The 18,954-nt window shown below is 35.9% G+C and overlaps 1 pseudogene; it reads right to left on the reverse strand.

The window, feature by feature from the left end:
• Positions 1 to 1,047: 1,047 nt before the first annotated feature.
• Positions 1,048 to 14,647, reverse strand: LOC113273134 (annotated as a pseudogene).
• Between the last annotated feature and the right edge of the window lie 4,307 nt (positions 14,648 to 18,954).

The raw sequence follows: 18,954 nt of genomic DNA on the forward strand, positions 1-18,954 counted from the left end.
TCAAATTGATCAGTGGTAATCAAACTCATAGTTGTAATCGGAGAACTAACAATACTCTCATAGGCTGAATCAAGGCCTTTCAGAACATAATGACAAAATTCAGTACTAGAAATTTCATGACCGCTGGCAACAAGAGAATCAACAATGTTACGAACCGATTATATGTATTCAGCCATCAATAAATTTCATTTGGTAATGGTTTGAAGAGAATACTTTAAGTAAATAAGCGTAGCATCAGTTTTAGAGGCAAAAAAGTCCTCAAGTTTAGTCCAAACCTGAGAAGACGTCTGACAAGACTTTACTTTAGCTAAAATAGGAGATGTCAACGATGATAAAATCCAGCCAAGGAGAAGCTTGTAGGTTCGAGTCCAAGAGAGAAACTTAGGGTTTGATGAAGTGTTTTCAGTTTGAGCCGGTGGACACTTGATGGAACCATTAACAAAACCTTGCAAATAGGGTAAGAACTGGGCTTAACAAAGAAGAAAATTGTTACCATTGATCTTTTCAGAAATAGCTCCATGGAGTCTAGCAAAAGGGATGTCATTCCAAGAAGAAAAAATCATCACCGGAGATGGTGGGTTGAGGAGTTTTAGATGATTCTGGAGTCATAATGACCTAAAAAAAATTGATTCAAAAAGAGAAGATTGAAAAGAGATAGAAACACATGCCCTTGGCGGAAAATCAAGGTGATACCAAGTTGAGACTTAGAATTAGGGTGTTCTCAATGGATGAGAAACACAAAAGAATACTTGTATATTTATATTTCAAAGATTACAATAGATATTCCTTTTGATACAAGGAATACAAGAGATACAAAATATATAAAGTTTAATTACAAAATATTTCCTATAAATGCAGGATACAACTTATTAGAAAACCATATACATACGTGACTTAATTAGTCACGTCTGTTATATGTCTAACAACTATAACAACAATGACAGGAAACCAAATACAATAGCTATCCAACGCTGCAGGTTCCTGCTATTCTACTGCAGTTTGGAGGCACTAAAATGAATTTGTTATACAAAATTTCATGTAATTCTTCTATTTTTGTTGGCGATGTTTGAAAAAGCATGGCACTCCTGGTTGAGAGTTATGTTTTTTGTTGCAAGAGGAACCATGGGACTCGGGAAGATTCTCCACAGATCAAGAATTATGGTTACAAGCATGGAAGCACCTAAGGCGTCCCCTGGTTTTTCATCAATCCTGTTTTATGAGGTTGATTCCATCCAAGAGAGTAAGAATATGAGGTGAAAATGCATGGTGCACTTGCGCATGAATATATTTTCCCCAAAACAACATGAATGTGTAGTAAAACACGAGACATACATAGAAAACTTTTACCTCATAGACATCCGAATGCTCACAAGAAAGTGCATCGCATTAAACAAAGTCCCAACTTTGTACATTGCATCACGATCCACAAACTTACAATAAGGGAACTGCAAATTTATCGGAACAAACCCACAATAAAAAGGTCGTAAGTCAGTGAAAGATGATGGATATATCATCATATCAAAGATGTAAATTATCCCAATTATCGCTGGCATTACAAATTCTGAACACTAGAGAATGCATTGAGTTGTAGAATGACGCAACAGATAGCCCAAAGATGGGATGATAAGCATGTCACCACATACATTGACGATGGCTAATGTCTCCAGCAATGCTATGAAGTTGGAAAGTACCAGAATCCATGTAGCCTTAATAACCCATCGAACTGATTTAGGTAAGACAACGACAGAATTGCATAGTCTGCGGGTGGTTATATTGACGTCACGTGGTAAAATAAGAAACAAACATGAGATATGAGAAAAGTTGAGTGTGGTACCTACATAAAACATACACCCCCGTCAAAATGCATTAGCTAGCTGGAACCCGGTTTGCAGGAACACCTAATAAGTAATGCAATGCATATAAGTAAACAACTATATATATAACAAGTAATGCAATGCATATAAAAATGGAACAAGGACTTTGAAGAGGTGGCTACAACCTACCAAGCTAGCCTCTAGAGGGGTTCAAAAAAAAAAAGTCCTTGTAGCTTACTGATAGGTTTCTAAAACACCTAATTTATATTTAGTATTTATGCTTTCTTTGCTATTATCCTTATAAATTGCATCTCTTATATTTAGTTTTGAGTTATTAGGTGCAATGGAGTCCTCGGGAGAAAAAGAAGGAGAAAACGTTCATTTGGAACGTAAAAGGCAAATATATCAATTCAAATGCGAATTGTTTTTGGAACCGGCTAAGGTTAGGCAGTAAGGAGGTGAAGAATGAATTGTCAGATCCCCGCAACTGACAATGGAGCAATAAACAGAACAGGTAGTCCGTTCTCTGAAACTGACAGGCCAAATGCTCACTTTGGTAGCCTTTATCAGAACAATGGGTGCCCGTAGTAATACTTGTTATTACTACCCAGATTTCAGAGATAACGATGTATCTTAATCATTGTTCTCTAATTCAAGGCAGAGAGAGGGACGGATGCTGGCAGAGAAGAAATCCGATGGAGTTAAAGATTATGATGTTGTTGTTGCAGAAGAATGAAGGGGGTTCGAAGCTGGATGGATTTGGACCTTGGTTTTGAGTCGAATTTGAAGTAGGCAGTAAGATGGTGTTGGTTTGAATTAGGGTTTTGTTGAGAAGCTAATGAGGAATTGGGGGTTTACTGTTGAAATGAAGAGATGGGTGTTTCTGCTGGCGATTTAGGTGTCAAGAAATGGTTTGCTGGTGTTGCTGCTGGTGACGAGATGAAGAAGAGTATGAAGTTGGTTGCTGAGGGATGAATTTGATATCAATTGAAGCTGTGAACAGATGAGTTGATTTACAGGGGCTAGGAAGAATGGATGGATGATGTATGAAAGAAGAGATGTTGATGCTGTTGAAGTATTGACTGTTGGTTTGCAGTTGAGATGGAGGTTGCACGGTTGTAACTGAAGTTGAAGTTGCAGGTGGTAATGGCTCTGGAGATTGTTACAAGGGTGCCCAGTTAGGACTTGCTGGTGACTGATTGCAACTTAGTACAGGGAATGGTTGAAGCGTGAGGTAAAACTGGAATTGAGTTGTGCAATTTGAGTTGTGTAGAATGCAAGAAGAAGTGCTAGGCCGTGACTGGATGGGGGTGTAAATGAATTAGATGTATGCAAGTTTCCGAGATAGGGAAGATCACGGAATGGAGTTGAAGTTATGAAGTTGCAGGTGCAGTTCAAGGAGGAGAAAGTACTGGTGGTGAACAAGAAGCTGTTGCTGGTTAAGCTCAAGTGGTTTGAGTTACAGGGAAGTGCAAGAAGAGAAAGGAACTGCGCTGAGCTGGTGAATGAATGAATATAGATGTATGTTAGTTTGCAGTTGCAAGTGAGATGGAAACAGGAATGAGTTGTATGTGCTGCAGCTGATGGCTTGACTGAACTGCGTGGATGCTGTTGCAGCTGCAGTGAGGCACTGGTGGTGTTGGAATGGATGGATGCTGTAGTTTTAGTTTGAGACAGAGATGTGGGTGGTGATGGCAAGAACATGATTGATGTTGCTGTGGAAGCTGAGATGATAAATTGAGTATGGTGCAACTAAAGGCAGGTGCAGTGACTGTGGAGGTTGAATTTCATGGGTTTTGACAGATTTTGGAGCTGCAACAGATGGTGATATGAATTGGATGATTGAGTATGAAGTCTGAACCAGAGCAATGGAGCTTCAGAGACATGAAAGTGCCAGGGAATGTAGAACTGAAGTGTATGCTTGCACGGAAATTCCAGAACTGCAGAAACTGTGCAGAAATGCAGCGAGAATGGCGAGCCGGTGGTACTAGATCCGGTTGCCGGATTTTGGAGCTACAAGCATGGATTGTAAAGTTTCACTGAATCGTAAAGGTAGAGCATGTTGGATGCAAGAGTTGGTCGCGGGATGTATGAGCCACGAGTCTCGCTTTTGGGCACGTTTTCGCAAGAATTGGTTTAGATCATTTGTGATGTATGGCTCTGAATTGTGAGTATATGAACTGCATAGAAGGATAATGAGTTGCTGGAGGTTACAGTATCCGGATACAAGTTCAGCTAGCCACAGACAGTTACCAGGTCGCCGGTTTCTGGCGACTGTGACCGGACTCTGGTGATGACGTCATCAATCCGGCAATACACTTTTGGACCCAGAAATTCCAGAAAAGATGTTTTGGCACATGGGCTTGGATTGACCCCTGAGACACGCACTTTGGGCTAGAATGAAGACTTGACCTAAATGGGAAGAGTTATATCCTTTTGGGAGAAACATGAAAACTTTCCTTTTTCTTCTTGTTATGTGAAGATATTGGTTAAGGATTTTATGTAAAGGAGAAGAGCATCTCTTTCTCAGATATCTTATCTTTACTTCTACTTTTTGTTCTAGGGTTTAGAAACATGAAAACTTTCCTTTTTCTTCTTGTTATGAACTTCATGAACATGAGCTAGATTATTATTTTTGGTTATGGATAAAGTTGATTTCACATAACATGAATCCTTGTATGATATATTAGTTTTGTCTCAGTATTATCGTTTATGATTCACCATTAATATTTTACATGATTTGAATGCTTGTTTAGTCGAGTCGCGAATTGATTGAGTTTGCTTTCATCTTTATTGCTAGATTAGAGTTTATTATACGCAAAAGTAATAAATTTCTGATTGCAAGTAGCATAATTGTGGATATTGCTTGTAGTGATACATCCTAGTAGTCACAAGTGAATCATAACTTTTGTTAAATCGGATTAGTGCTTTTACACGTTCGATTGCTTTGATTGGCCTGATTTCATAGAACTTAATGCATCTAGGGAATTAAACTTGATTAGTGCTTTTACACGTTAGGTTGTTCTCTTAGATAGAATTCATATTCGCATCTTTTAATGTGTTTGTTGATGATAAGAGGAGATTTGCGGGATAAACTTGCGATCAAGGTATCCTAGGGCCTTTGATAATAAGAGATTAAATATCAATTCTAGTTATTAAGACAAGAACATGTTTGTGATTGAAGACGAAATCCTTAACCAATATCTTCACATATTTGCGTGCTTGATTTGTTTTGTTTGCTTTTAGTTTAATTTCCTTTACATAAAATCAGAAAACCCCCCAATTTTTGTTTTGTTTGCTTTTAGTTTAATTTCCTCTCTGTGGGAACGATCCTTTCTTGCCCTTGCTATATTTATATTTTGAGTAGTAAGAAAGTGTAATTATTTTTGACGCCTACGACAGCGATCACTTACATTGTTCATCTTCCAAGCAAGAAAGGTATATGAAACTCCCAAGACTGTGAAGTAGCAATGCGTCAAAAAGTAGTTCCCAACTTAACTAAAGATTAATATCCATAGAGTAGCCTGCCACAGGAACACACTAATTACCGTCTACTGTCAGGTGGGCGAAGAGGAGTACTTAAGTCCAGAATCTTGATTTCCATTTAAAACGGGAAAGATTGAGCATAGTATTGTTGTTCTGAGAAATAAATAAGTATTCGAGATGTATAAACCTTGACCCAATAGCGATCTTTCAAGCGCATGCCTCTATCAGCCTACAAAATTACCCCTAAAGTAAGGCACATATGTGTCGAAAATTAGTGCATCTTACTATCATGGTTTCTAGAACATTCTAGAGAAAGTGCTTTATTTCCTAGTTGAGATGTTTTCCTATTCAAAGGAGACTAATACTTGGGAATTAAGTTTGGGATTCATATATAAGGATGTCTAGTCTATGGGTTTAACTATGGAATTCTCAATGAAGTTGTGAGGGATTCCATCCCACCTCTTGGGGTGGTTATCTTGTGGGAGTTTTCATGGTGGTCTAGAGAAAAGGGTGGCTCATATGAAGGTGTTATTGTATTTGTTCTTCGGAGATTTTTGATTATAATTGAGAGAGTCATTACAAGCGGACGTAGGCACATTACCGAACCACTATAAATTTTGTGTCGTAGTGTGTTTTTGTTATTTGCTTATTCGTGCTATGCTTGTTTGCTTTGCTATCTACTCTCCTATATACCTGTTTTCCGACATGGTATCAGAGCTTGGTGAGAGGAAGGGAGAGGAGAAGGAGAAAAGAGTTCGAAAAGATTCATAAGTTTTTTCGATGTTCACGTGTTGTTGTGATGCAGGAAGGTGTAGCTCGAGTTAGGTTTAGCTGGTAATGGCTGTACATGAGCAGACAGAGGTGGCTGCTTGAGTTTGATTGGACCGAGTAAACTAAAGTTGGAATCTGCTCTTGAAGACTGGAGTGATTGTTTACAGTTGGTTTGAGATGGCGATGTTATTGCTCATGGTTCGAGTGATACTTACAAAGGGTTTAGAGAGAATTCTGAAATCAAGAGGGACATGAATCTGTAGCTCGGATATGGTAAAGTTTCTTGAGAAGATGGGTGCTGCCATGAAAGTACAGAGAATAAGATTTAAGTTGGGTTTGTTGTGGGCGAGAAGAACAGAAAAAAAAAACAAGATGGCAGTGTTGCTGCTGCCAAGGAAGACGAAAGTTATTGTTGTAGTTTGAATGTATGGTCGTTGATTTGATCGCAATCCAAGCATGTGAGTTGGTGGCTCGATTCTATAAAGATCAACGGTAAACAAAAATCTTTTCGAAGAAGAAGAAATTGTTACTTCCGTAAAAAAATTAAAAAAAAAAGAAAGAAAAAGAAAAAAGAATTGAGTGATTTTGCTGAAGATACAGAAGTGTTATTGGAATAGTAACAGTTTGGGTGTTACAATGGTTACTGTAACAGTTGCAGGAGAACTGTTGCTGTTAAACAGTGACAGAAGAATTGTTACAGAAGAGTTGTTATAGAAGAGAAGAACAGTTACAGAAGTGTAACAGAGAAAGAGTAACAATTGTGTCAAAAGCGTGGCAAATGCTGTAAAGGCATAAATATAGTTCTGACAGTTCTGACAGGAGTAACTGAAAACAGTCACAGTCGAGACATGTTTACTTAAGAAGAGAAGAAAGTTTTGTGAGTTGTGACTCTTCCTGAAGTAACATGTGAAAAGAAGATTGAGATGTGAGCAGTTTTGAGAGATGCACTGGGTGATATTGAACCGCCGGAGATATATGGGAGTATTTTTGAGGATGCAACTTGTAGTGCTTTTTATATGCGGGTGTTTTGAGGATGCACCTAGTAGTGCTTTTGAAATTCTTTGAGGGATGCAAATTCTTTGAGGGATACACCTGGGATGCACCTAGTAGTGCTTTTGAAATTCTTTGAAGGATGCAAATTCTTTGAGGGATACCTAGTAGTGCTTTTGAAATTCAGAAGACATAGGCGAGTTTAGGAGGTAACATGAGTTCTCTTAAACCGGGGAAAGAAATTTGTTTGGGAGGTAACATGAGTTCTCTTAAACCCGAGAAAGAAATGGCTATCAAGACATATGTATGCTTGTGAAGCATATTTGTTGAGGATAAGTCAAGAGATGGGGTAACTGGAGAAGTGATTTGTTGGAATAAGTCAAATGACGAGTTCTAATAGTGTGGTGACAACTAGAATGCCAATGTGACTTGAATATTTTGAAAATGGTTAAGTTGGTAATATTTACCGTAATTATGCACTAAGGGGGGGTGTCGAAAATTAGTGCATCTCACTATCATGGTTTCTAGAACATTCTAGAGAAAGTGCTTTATTTCCTAGTTGAGATGGTTTCCTATTCAAAGGAGACTAATACTTGGGAATTAAGTTTGTGATTCATATATAAGGATGTCTATTCTATGGGTTTAACTATAGAATTCTCTATGAAGTTGTGAGGGATTCCATCCCACCTCTTGGGGTGGTTATCTTGTGGGAGTTTTCATGGTGGTCTAGAGAAAAGGGTGGCTCACATACGAAGGTGTTATTGTATTTGTTCTTCGGAGATTTTTGATTATAATTGAGAGATTCATTACAAGTGGATGTAGGCACATTGCCGAACCACTATAAATCTTGTGTCGTAGTGTGTTTTTGTTATTTACTTATTCGTGCTATGCTTGTTTGCGTTGCTATATACTCTCTTCTATACCTGTTTTCCGACAATATGGACATTCAGAGTAGATTTTTAGATGTTTCAATTAATATGCAGTTCAAACAATTAACCATTGATTGAAACTCCCAATAGGTCAGATTCAACTAACCAGGGAGTAGTATCATATATCCGTCGGAAACGTAAAAACAGCTTCACAACATAATGTGATTAGCTTAGAAGAAGGATGAATGAGTTAGTCATCACAGAAGAGGCATGGTTTACCAGGATTTACCTTGCTGACAGAAATAAGTGGTGTCAATATAGAAGGAATTGCTAAAGAAGATGATGAAAGCATGTACCCCAACTCGTCAAAGTCCTATCCATCACCATATTAGAATTGCATTATAATCTTATCATTACGATCGAAACAAGTAATGAAGAAAAATGAAACATTTCTTTGAATGTGAACAGGAAAGATATGCACTGAAATATATAGAAAATGGTTTGATTGATATTGTTTCATAAAGGAGAACAGATATCTCATATAATTTGAAAGGAACGATGATTCCGAGAAGGAGAGTAAGCCAGAAAGGCATGCAGAGAAGGAAGAACATTTCTCCCCATCTTTTGCTTGGGTTAATAGAGAACCAGAGACCACTGGAAAAAGAAGAAGGATGATGTAGATGTAGAGAATGAGCTACACCCGAGTAACAACAGAACACATGTGATATAATCAGACACAATAATCAAATCTATGTATAGAACAACAAAAAAAAAGTTGGGATACAATTCAATTTTACCACCAACACCCATTAATATTTCTTGTTCAGACAGAAAAGAAGAATCATCAAGTTTGATCCTACTTTGGAGTAGATCAGTTATTATTAGAAGATATATATATTTGTACATATTGTGTATATGGTTAGGAAATATGTTAGTTAGGAAAGATATTATTGTGGGTTAATACTAACCAAAATCTGTTTGGGGTTTTCCACCTATTTAGTCCTAGAGAAACCAGTTTGTAATCTCAAGCTTTTCAATAAGAAAACTTCGATTGATATTCTCAACCTTGTCGTTTCATGGCATCTGAGCCAGAAAAAATCGAAATAATCTAAAATATTGATAATCAGAAGTGAATCTATTCTTTGTTTGTGCCAAAGCTTAGCGTCATGGCTGGGGAAGAATCGACTTTTAATATGATGATTTCTACGGTGAAATTGAATGGCAATAATTATGAACAAGATGAACAAGTTGTTTTTAATACCGCAGTTATGAATATTGATGCGAATTCAACTAGGATCTATCTTTCATCACAAGATCGAGTACCACTCGCTAATACTTTTACTGATGCACAATGGGAATCTATTGTGAATATGCTTAATTCTTCGAATAAGGAGGGTTCGAAGGATAAATTTTCTAATAAATGGACACTTAATACAGGGGCTTCAAGACATATGACAGGAAGTAAAGAGTTTCTGTGTAAAACATATCAAATATATTTTTCTTCCGTAAAACTTCCGAATGGCACATACACAATTGCTCCATGTGAAGGAACTGTGATGTTTGGAGACAATATGAGATTATATCGTGTTTTATACGTTCCTGATCTTCATTGTAACTTGATTTCGTTAGCATGTTTAATTAAAGATCTGAAATGTATAGTCACTTTAACTGATAAGTTGTGTGTGATACAGGACCGCACTACGAGGACGTTGATTGGTGTAGGTGAGGAACGAGATGGGGTCTATATCTTCCACAGTGGAGCGCAAATTATGGCAAATCGAGTTACTACTGGTGAAGATTGTTACTTATGGCATATGCATATAGGTCATCCTTCTAATAAGATTATTTATTTGCTTCCTGGTATGAATAAAGCTGATTGTCAGAAGTTTCTCAATGAACCATGTGATACTTGTTTTAAGGCGAAACAAACTCGTGCTAGTTTTCCTATTAGTGAGAATAAATAAAATGACATTTTTAGTTTAGTTCATTGTGATGTATGGGGTCCGTATCGTACTTCATCTTCTTGTGGTGCACACTATTTTCTTACTATTATTGATGATCATTTGTGTTGTGTTTGGGTTTATTTGATGGCACCTAAAACTGAGGTGGTGAAAATTTTTCAGAGTTTTTGTGTTATGGCTAAGACACAATTTGATTGACATGTTAAGAAGGTTCGCAGTGATAACGATACTGAATTTCGTCCACTGATGCCATTTTTTTCTGAACAAGGAATAGAATTTCAAACTTCATGTGTGGATACACCACAACAAAATGGGCGAGTGGAACGTAAACATCGTCATATATTGAATGTGGCGCGTGCTTTACGATTTCAAGCAAATTTACCTCTTCGGTTTTGGGGTGAGTGCATTTTAACTGCTGCTTATATTATTAATCGCACGCCTACTACCTTGCTCAATGGAAAAACTCCTTATGAAATGTTACATAGAAAGCCACCTATTTATACTCATATTCGAGTATTTGGATGTTTGTGCTATGCAAATTGTTTGTGCCCAAAATTACTTTTAGGCACAAAACACGATTGATTTGATGATGATGATACAAAAAGAGGGTTATGAAAAACGAATTAAAGAAAAATAAATAAGGAGACAAGGATTTAACGTGTCCGGCGATTGATGCCTACGTCCATGGATGGAACTCCGTAGGGAGATATTTTATTGACATGATGATTACAATAGTTGCGTGTGGTTTGCAAGCCTAAAATTCCATGTAAAGGAATAGAAATTGTATATCATTTGAGTTGGATTTTGACCTCTATTTATAGGCAAAAAACCCTAATCTAGTTCCATAATTAATAACCTAGATTTGTAGTTATCCAAAATAACCACGTATATTTGTACTTACCCTTGAAGATCCATGTCTATCTTTCCCAGATTTATGTTTATCTTGAAAGATCTTTGTACATCTTACCCGGATTTGAATTTATCTTGGAAGATTCTTGTCTATCTTCACAAAATTTGTATCTATCTTGAAAAATCCATGTTTATCTCTCAAGATGTGTATCTATCCTGGAAGATCCATATTTATCCTCCAAGATTTGTGTCTATCTCAAACACTCCCAACATAATTCTTTTGGGCTTCTATAATAAGCTAGACTGGGCTTCTATATTAAGCCATGTGGGCTTCCTTAATAAACCCACCGGTTTCCACAATAAACTGTATTGGGCTTCCATAATAAGCCATGTGGGTTTCCTTAATAAACCCACCGGCTTCCACAATAATACCGTATTGGGATTCCATAATAATCCATGTGGGTTTCCTTAATAAAACCACCGGTTTTCACAATAAACCGTATTGGGCTTCCATAATAAGCCATGTGGGTTTCCTCAATAAACCCACCGGTTTCCACAATAAACTGTATTGGTCTTCCATAATAAGCCATGTGGGTTTCCTCAATAAACCCACCGGTTTCCACAATAAACCGTATTTTACCGATATCAAATAGTTTGTGCGGTACGCAAGTACACTATTTTAATAGGGTACAAACATCGCGCTTTCTTAATTCCCAAATTGTTGATGGATTAAGAAAATCAAAAAAACTAACCTTCGCGGCTCGTTCAAATTCTCCCTATGCCGTTTATCGGATAACCTTTCGTGGCCTTGGCCAGCTTATTGTATCGATTTGCCCCACGGTCGGCTTAATAATTCAAAGTACCAAAAATGTACTTAATCATCTTATAAGTCATTGTTCTTCAATAACCAAACACGTTCAAAGTACCAATAACGTACTTAAAACTCCGTATGATAATTACCCAAACGCCAAACAGATCGACATGTTATGTCATCCTGCTCTTCCTTTATAAGATATTTCCAGAGCTATTTGACTTTGCATGAAAATTCATTTCCTTGGTTTTTCTCTTTGATAGAAAAACACTCCAATTTATCTCTTTAATAGAAAAATTATCAGGATTAAATTAATAAGTCAACTTTGAGTTCGAGAACATACCTCACTTCGAATGCAGGTTGGACCCGTAACTTTCTAGGCATATTGGTTGCCCATTTGTTCCCGCACTGGTCTAGAATTTGCCGACTCAAAGCCCTTGTGTCTGCGAATAATGAATGTACGACAATCTTTGGTATACAAGTTGACTGTCGTTAAATTTTTTTTGTCATACATTTTCTTTCTTTTGCTCCAGCTTCTTTACCTAACGCTTTGCGTTTTTCTCTTTTTGTTTCATCTTTTATTAAAATATTTTATTTTTCGTTTTCTTTTTATTAGAAATACATTGCAGCTATTTCCTTAACAATTGAAATACTTTGTCTCTGTCTTCCTCTTTTATAGAAAGACATTGCACGTATTTCTTTAATAAATATATGCAATCTTTAATATTTTCCTTTCGCTCCATTTTTAGCTTCAGCTTTTATTAAAACACTTTCCTTTTCTCTTTCTCTTTATTAGAAAGATATTGCATTTATTTCTTCAACAATCGAAATACTTCGTCTTTGTCTTCCTCTTTTATAGAAAGAGATTCCACATATTTCTTTAATAAATACATGCAAAAAGAGTTCTCAATTGTGACTAATGTAAGCGGGGAAAACCTACCTCCCTGGGCGTTTGCTCATTCCATCTTAGTCCCCCCCAATACTTCCAATGATATTAAAAAGGATGCGTCCTATTGTTTGACTTCCTTAACCATGTTAGTTTTGATTGCATCCTAGGCGTCACTTTAGCCGCCTCCGATATCTATAGAGATGTTCCCAAATAGAAAAAACGCCCCCATGTGAAGCAATGACTAGATCTATTATATCTAGATCCTCACTTTCTAGATGGATATGAGTTTATGGTATCTTTTCCGTTGACATCTTATTTCTGGTTCCATCGTGATTTTTTCTTTTGGAATCGCCTTCAAAATGTTATCTTGGTGTGGCGTGTGCTGACATGGCACTCTGGTGACGTGTCACCGTCCTTGATGTTGTGGTGTTGTGCTTAATGACGTGGTATTATGCTGACGTGGCACAATAATTAACATGTGATGCTTGACAAGTGTCACAAGTCTATGTGCTTTATTATTAGACCCAAAGCCAGCGTGTTAATCCTATCCTTATAACACTTCTATCAGATCCTTGGTGGATCTTATTAAATCCACCACTTGAGTCACAAGCCCACGTGTTAATATTTTTCTATACATCACAGAAAGAACACATCCCTCATGATTCCATAAGTGACCAGCTTGGTCTAATGTCAGTGTTTTGCACTAGTAGAAATTAACGTTCAATCCCAAATTAGTTGGGCTTTGAACACTTTAGTTCTACCTCTTCAAGCCTAGTACTAGGAGGTCCAAATTTACCCATTCTAGGACGAGTTAGTCCTGTTGCAAACGATTTAGTCCTAAAATATTTTCGGCCAGACAAAAATGTCCTTCGAATAAAACTGTATGATGATTTGTTCCTAAATCGTTTTTTCTGTGTCTTCCATCGGCAGAGCTCTGCTGCGAAAATGAAAGTTTAGGTTTTAGTTGTTCAGTTGTTTCAACTACTTATTTTTATTTCTTTCAAATTCCTTTGATCTCTCTCGCAATCTATAGTTCTTCTCGGTTTAGTTTTTGCCTGAAAACCTAGAAATCAGGAGAAATGACACCAGATCGGTGGTAAGGTCTATGTATAGATCAGATATGAAAGAGAAGATTCAGAACTTCTATATGTGAGAATCAATTTTCATTTGATCTGTTACTTTTGATTGATACCAAATGTTTTGGAAATTCTTCCATTCAATTTAGTTGATTTAACGAGATAATCACTCTGAAAAATAATAATCCTATTTTATAAAATTAGTTTTCCAAAGATTTGGATTAACTCTGTCAATATATCATAATTATTGTGCAATTTTCAAATAGTAATTTGTAGTAATATGAAGCGATTGTGTTATCAATGGCGACACGAGAGTTTGGGGTTGATGGATTGTGTATTTGAATCTGGCCTGAAGGTGATCCTTTCTCTGTATATGTTGGTCTTTTATTCCTTTTTAATTTATGGTGAAATGTGTGACCTGACAAAGCAGTCATTTTTTTACCGAACTTCTCTCACATGAATTCTTAATAATCTTTTTAATTTTTCAGCAATTTCTTTAACTTGTACAAGCAATGGAAGGTGTATATGGAGTAGTTACTGATTGGAAGGGAGAACAACTCTTTTGGTAAGCGTCTTGTCATTCGCCACACAAGTATGCTCATCCTAACTGATTTTCTTATACATTGGCACTTATGAAATTTTATTATGTTGGTAAGTCCCTTTGTTTAATGTTTTCACAATTTCTTTGCTTCATCTTCGGATTTCTTGTGCTGGTGTCGTCGTTCCAAATCTCTTGTTAAGTAACTGATAAATAACACTTGAAACCATTCTGATTTTTTTTTATGTTAGTCTGCATTAGCAATCTATACTTCAATAATGAGCAAATGCATATTTGTTTTTACTGAGATTGCAATAAAGAACGAGAAGAAGTACTCCTAGCTAGCACATACATTCTTGCTAATTTATCATCTCTACGTATGTAAACAACAATCTACTCAAGTGTGCCCCGTACAATGCAGTCCAGCTCAGGTTCCTTGTGGTTCCATGAGACCATGTTATTTGCAAGGATAGTTTATTTAGTCACCACAAAACTCACGGATACCGATATATATTCACGACCACATTAGATACCTTGTTCTGCCGCACATATTCCATCTGCAGAATTAACCATGGTGATAATTGACACGCCATTGCTTCCCGCACGACATAACGGTCAGATAACAAGATGGTCCATGGGATCCCTAAAATTTGTTCATAGTGATTATATTACTACGGACATACTAAAAACATGCTCACCTATAGCTTTCTTTGTATTTTATTCATCGGCAAAGCATGTGCGTATGCAAGAGTTTTCTTTTGTTATAGATTAATACTATGCATATTTCATTGCTTATTGTGGATATATACTGGATAGTCACATGGCTCGCATCCAACAGAGAATTGTTTGTTTTTATCTCAAAATTATCATTACACGGAAATTTTCTTATCTAATCCAAGCCATAGAAATCTAAAGACTAAACAAAGAAATTGTTTTATATTACTCATCCTAACTGATTTTTTTAGATTTATCCTTGGAAATGTTTGAATGTTAACGTTTAATTAGTGGAATTCGTGAATTCATGTTATAAACCAATAAATTTGATTGTAATTTTTAAGTTGTGTCAATTGTTTAGATTTTCTAGTGAACTGAATTTAGGTTGAGTCCTGAATTGGATTCAGCATGTGTTCCATCAATAGTGGCTGAACTCCTATGAATGCAACAATACCTGGATCCTATATTTGGCGATAGCTAGTTACATGAGTTTCCAAACTTGGCTCAATCCCACTTTAGGACTCTTATCAAATTTTGGTAAACAATCTTTTTTCATTTTTTGGATGTCGAATCCGTGATGCTATGAGTCACTAACTGTTGTTTTTTCATAATACTGGTTATATGAGGTGTATTTTCTTGTATACCAGTTATACGCGGTGTACATAAAAATGCACTGTTTTTTTTTTTGTATATACGAGGTGTATTTGATCACATAAACTTATACATACATAATGGCGTGTACAAGTGTAAAAATTATACCGCAAGCTTATGTTTGCGCAAATATCTATGTAAAAGCTGGTTTACATGTGGAAAAAATGAGGGCATAAGCTTATGCTTGCGCAGATAACTATGTGTACAAGTTGGTGCACCCTGAAAAAAATGAGTGGATAAGCTTATGATTTGCGTAGAAATAATGACATAAGCTTGGGTGTGTTCAGAAAAATCACCCCTTGGCTCTTTTATTTCTTCTTTACACGATTAACTTTTTTAAGAAAAGACTAAAATTTAAATGTAGATGTGTACATGGTTGTACACTGAAAGATGCATGAGTATGATTTTGGAATTAAAACAGTTTGTTCTTTGACTGACTTCATCAATAATGACAAGCTTCTAATGGGTTGACTGACAAGACGTGTGAAAGAAGGCTTTACATCGGTAATCTTGATCAAAGAATAACCGAGTATGTGCCACTCTTCCTCCCTCCGTTCCCTTATACTAGTAATAGTCGTTGAATTTGTATTCGTAACTATAGGTCGGTCTTGATCAAGATGTTTTCTCCTTATAAAAAGATCGAGTCAGAGGATTTTGTATGACACACTCGTGGTCCAAAGCGAACAGAGCTACGAGGTTTCTGTTTTATTCAGTTCGGTACCAAAGAGTTATATCATCTATTACTTTCAACTACTGTGGATCATTATACTGTGTAAATTCTTTCTAGGAAGATTAGAAATGCTTGAATAACAATGTAGTATAGAGCGAGCAGGTTCTAAAAAATCACTAAGTAATGATTGCATAAAATATAACTAGGGTGTACAATATGGTGCACATTTTATTGACTAGTTATTATATTTTGTGACCGGATGATCTCGATTCTTGACCCTACTTTTTAATTAGGGAGCTATGTTCTAAGTTATTTTCTCTATACTACCTTTAATCATTTCATTGACTAGTTATTATATTTTATAATTTATCATTTAAAGGATAGTCGTGGAATTTTTGTTTTTGGATTTTTCTTGCAAATTTATTTATGGTTGTGTAAAATTGTTTCCTTTTTCTTCGTTTCTTCATTTTCTCAAAAAATATAGCAGTTGAATTTCAGCAATCACCTTTTGTTATCAAATTGTTAATGTGTACATAGTTGTACACCTGTTCATTCTTGATGTGTACATGATTGTACACTCACCGTCAATGTGCACATAGTTGTACACTCGTTGATCGTAAATGTGTACATGATTGTACATCGTCATCATTTATATATGTAGGTCAACATGTGAACACAGCTGCTTACCGAAGTTTGACTCTAAATCATTTGTATCCTAAGAACTTTCCTAGGATAATAGAATACTATATCATTTATAGACTTTGCGACTATTAATTTGAGTAAGCTTATTTCAGGCAGAGATGGAGAAGAAAGATGAGCTTCTTAATGAAATTCTACATTTAAGTTGCAACTGTGCAAAGGATAAAACCAAGTCACCAAGAGTGTGTCATTGTTGCATCACTAATTGATCGCATGCCTAATCTTTCTGGGTAGGCCCGTACCTGTAAGGTATCTAAATAAAATGCATAAAATATTTATTGTTTGTTTTGGTGCTTAGATTATCCTTCCTAGTGATGATTCTTTTTAACATCCTTAACATTGCAGGTATTAAAACATCTAGTTTAATTGTTGTTGATTTCAATATTTTAAACAATAATAAACAAGTTTGATGTCTCCAAATATGTGTGTTGAGTGAAGGTCTCACGTAAAAAATGACTTTCAACTGTTTTTATATTGAATTGTTAATGTTTACATAGTTGTACACATGTTGATTCTTAATGTGTACATAATTGTACACATGTTGGCTATTTTAGTGCACATTGTTGTACACCTATTAGTTAATGTGTACATAATTGTACACATGTTGATCATTATTGTGCACATAATTGCACACAAGTAGATTTTTAATGTGCACATAGTTGTACACCTGTATTGAGCCCTAGTATGTATTAATTTTGTTTGCAGCATGTGACAGATTTGTTAGGAAGGGAAACTATGATTCTTATTTATGGTATGAATTTGTTTTAGCTAATTATTTCACAATTTTGTTTGTTTTATCAAGTAGTTTCAGTGTTATGCATGTAGTTGTGTTCATGTTGTTATTATGAGATATTTGTTCACCCAGGAATGTTAGACCCTTGTTTTTATGTTTTTTCTTTTACTTATCTCATATGTTAAACTTTTGATGTGGATGGGTATCAAATGATTGTATAGGCATTAGATCATTAGTAAAATATATGTGTCTCAAATTCTCAACCTTTTTCTTTCTTTCAATTGCAGGGGGAATGAAGGTCAAAGCTGATAAAGATGGGTCCTCACTTCATGCTACTATGCTTGCAACTCAAAATGTTGCAACACGGTGAAAGGTATTTGGTCTAATTGTATACTTGGTTCCCATTTTGATGCCCACCTTAATTTTGGTCTCAGCTGATAATAGGATTTTGTGCGTTAAGATATCTTAGCTGAAAAATTAGGTTTTATAGATGTTTTGCAGAGGTGTATATATTGGTGCACTAGTGAAATTCCCAAGAAAAAGTAGGTTTTTGTATGGTTATGAATGATCATTTTTATGCATGTGTTTGCAGTGGTGTACATATTGGTGCACCTGTGTATTTTTCATGAAAAAGTAGGTTTGTGGGTGGTTACGAGTGATTGTTTTGTACATGTTTGGAAGGGGTGTACATATTGGTGCACCTGTGTATTTTCCATGAACAAATATGTTTTCCATGTTTTACAACGGTCTAATATTAGTGCACATGCGTGATTCCCATGAAAAATAGGTTTGTGTGTGGTTGTGAATGATCGTCTTTATGTATGTTTTGAAAGTTATGTTTTTTTTTCTTTCGTTGACTTGTGTTGTGGAAGTTTTATTGAACTCTATAATGTTTCAATTTGGTTTGCATCATGTGACTGATTTTACAGGAAGGGAAACTTTGGTTCGTGTTTGCTGATATGAATTTGTTTTAGCTTAGTATTTCACAATTTTGCTTCATATACCTAGTAGTTTACAACTATAAGCATGTATTAGTATTTATATTGTTATTATTGGTGCTTAAGATACAAGATTCTAGTTGTGTACAAACTGGTGCATCTTGTCCCGTCTCACGAATGCTAATGATTCATTAACATTAGTGATTGATCCGTGGAAAGTGGAAACAGGTTCATTTAATAATCTTCTTTTTGTAAAGTGCAATAAATCACTGGATTGGGATCGTTTGTGGCCACATTAAGTTTGTGCAGTTAGGCCCAAATGAATTGTGTCTCTTTAAGTTAATAATCGCCTATATTTTTATTTTGATCACTTTCTTTACTTTGTTTCTTACGTGGTTGTTTGTGAAAAGTTATCACTTCTTTTTCAAGTTGTGGTTTCTTAAGTTTTATTGTTTTGTCCTGGATGCAGGTTAACTGCTAAACCATCCTATGCAA

This window comes from Papaver somniferum, chromosome 4 (assembly GCF_003573695.1).
Source record: "Papaver somniferum cultivar HN1 chromosome 4, ASM357369v1, whole genome shotgun sequence".
Lineage (NCBI taxonomy): Eukaryota > Viridiplantae > Streptophyta > Magnoliopsida > Ranunculales > Papaveraceae > Papaver > Papaver somniferum.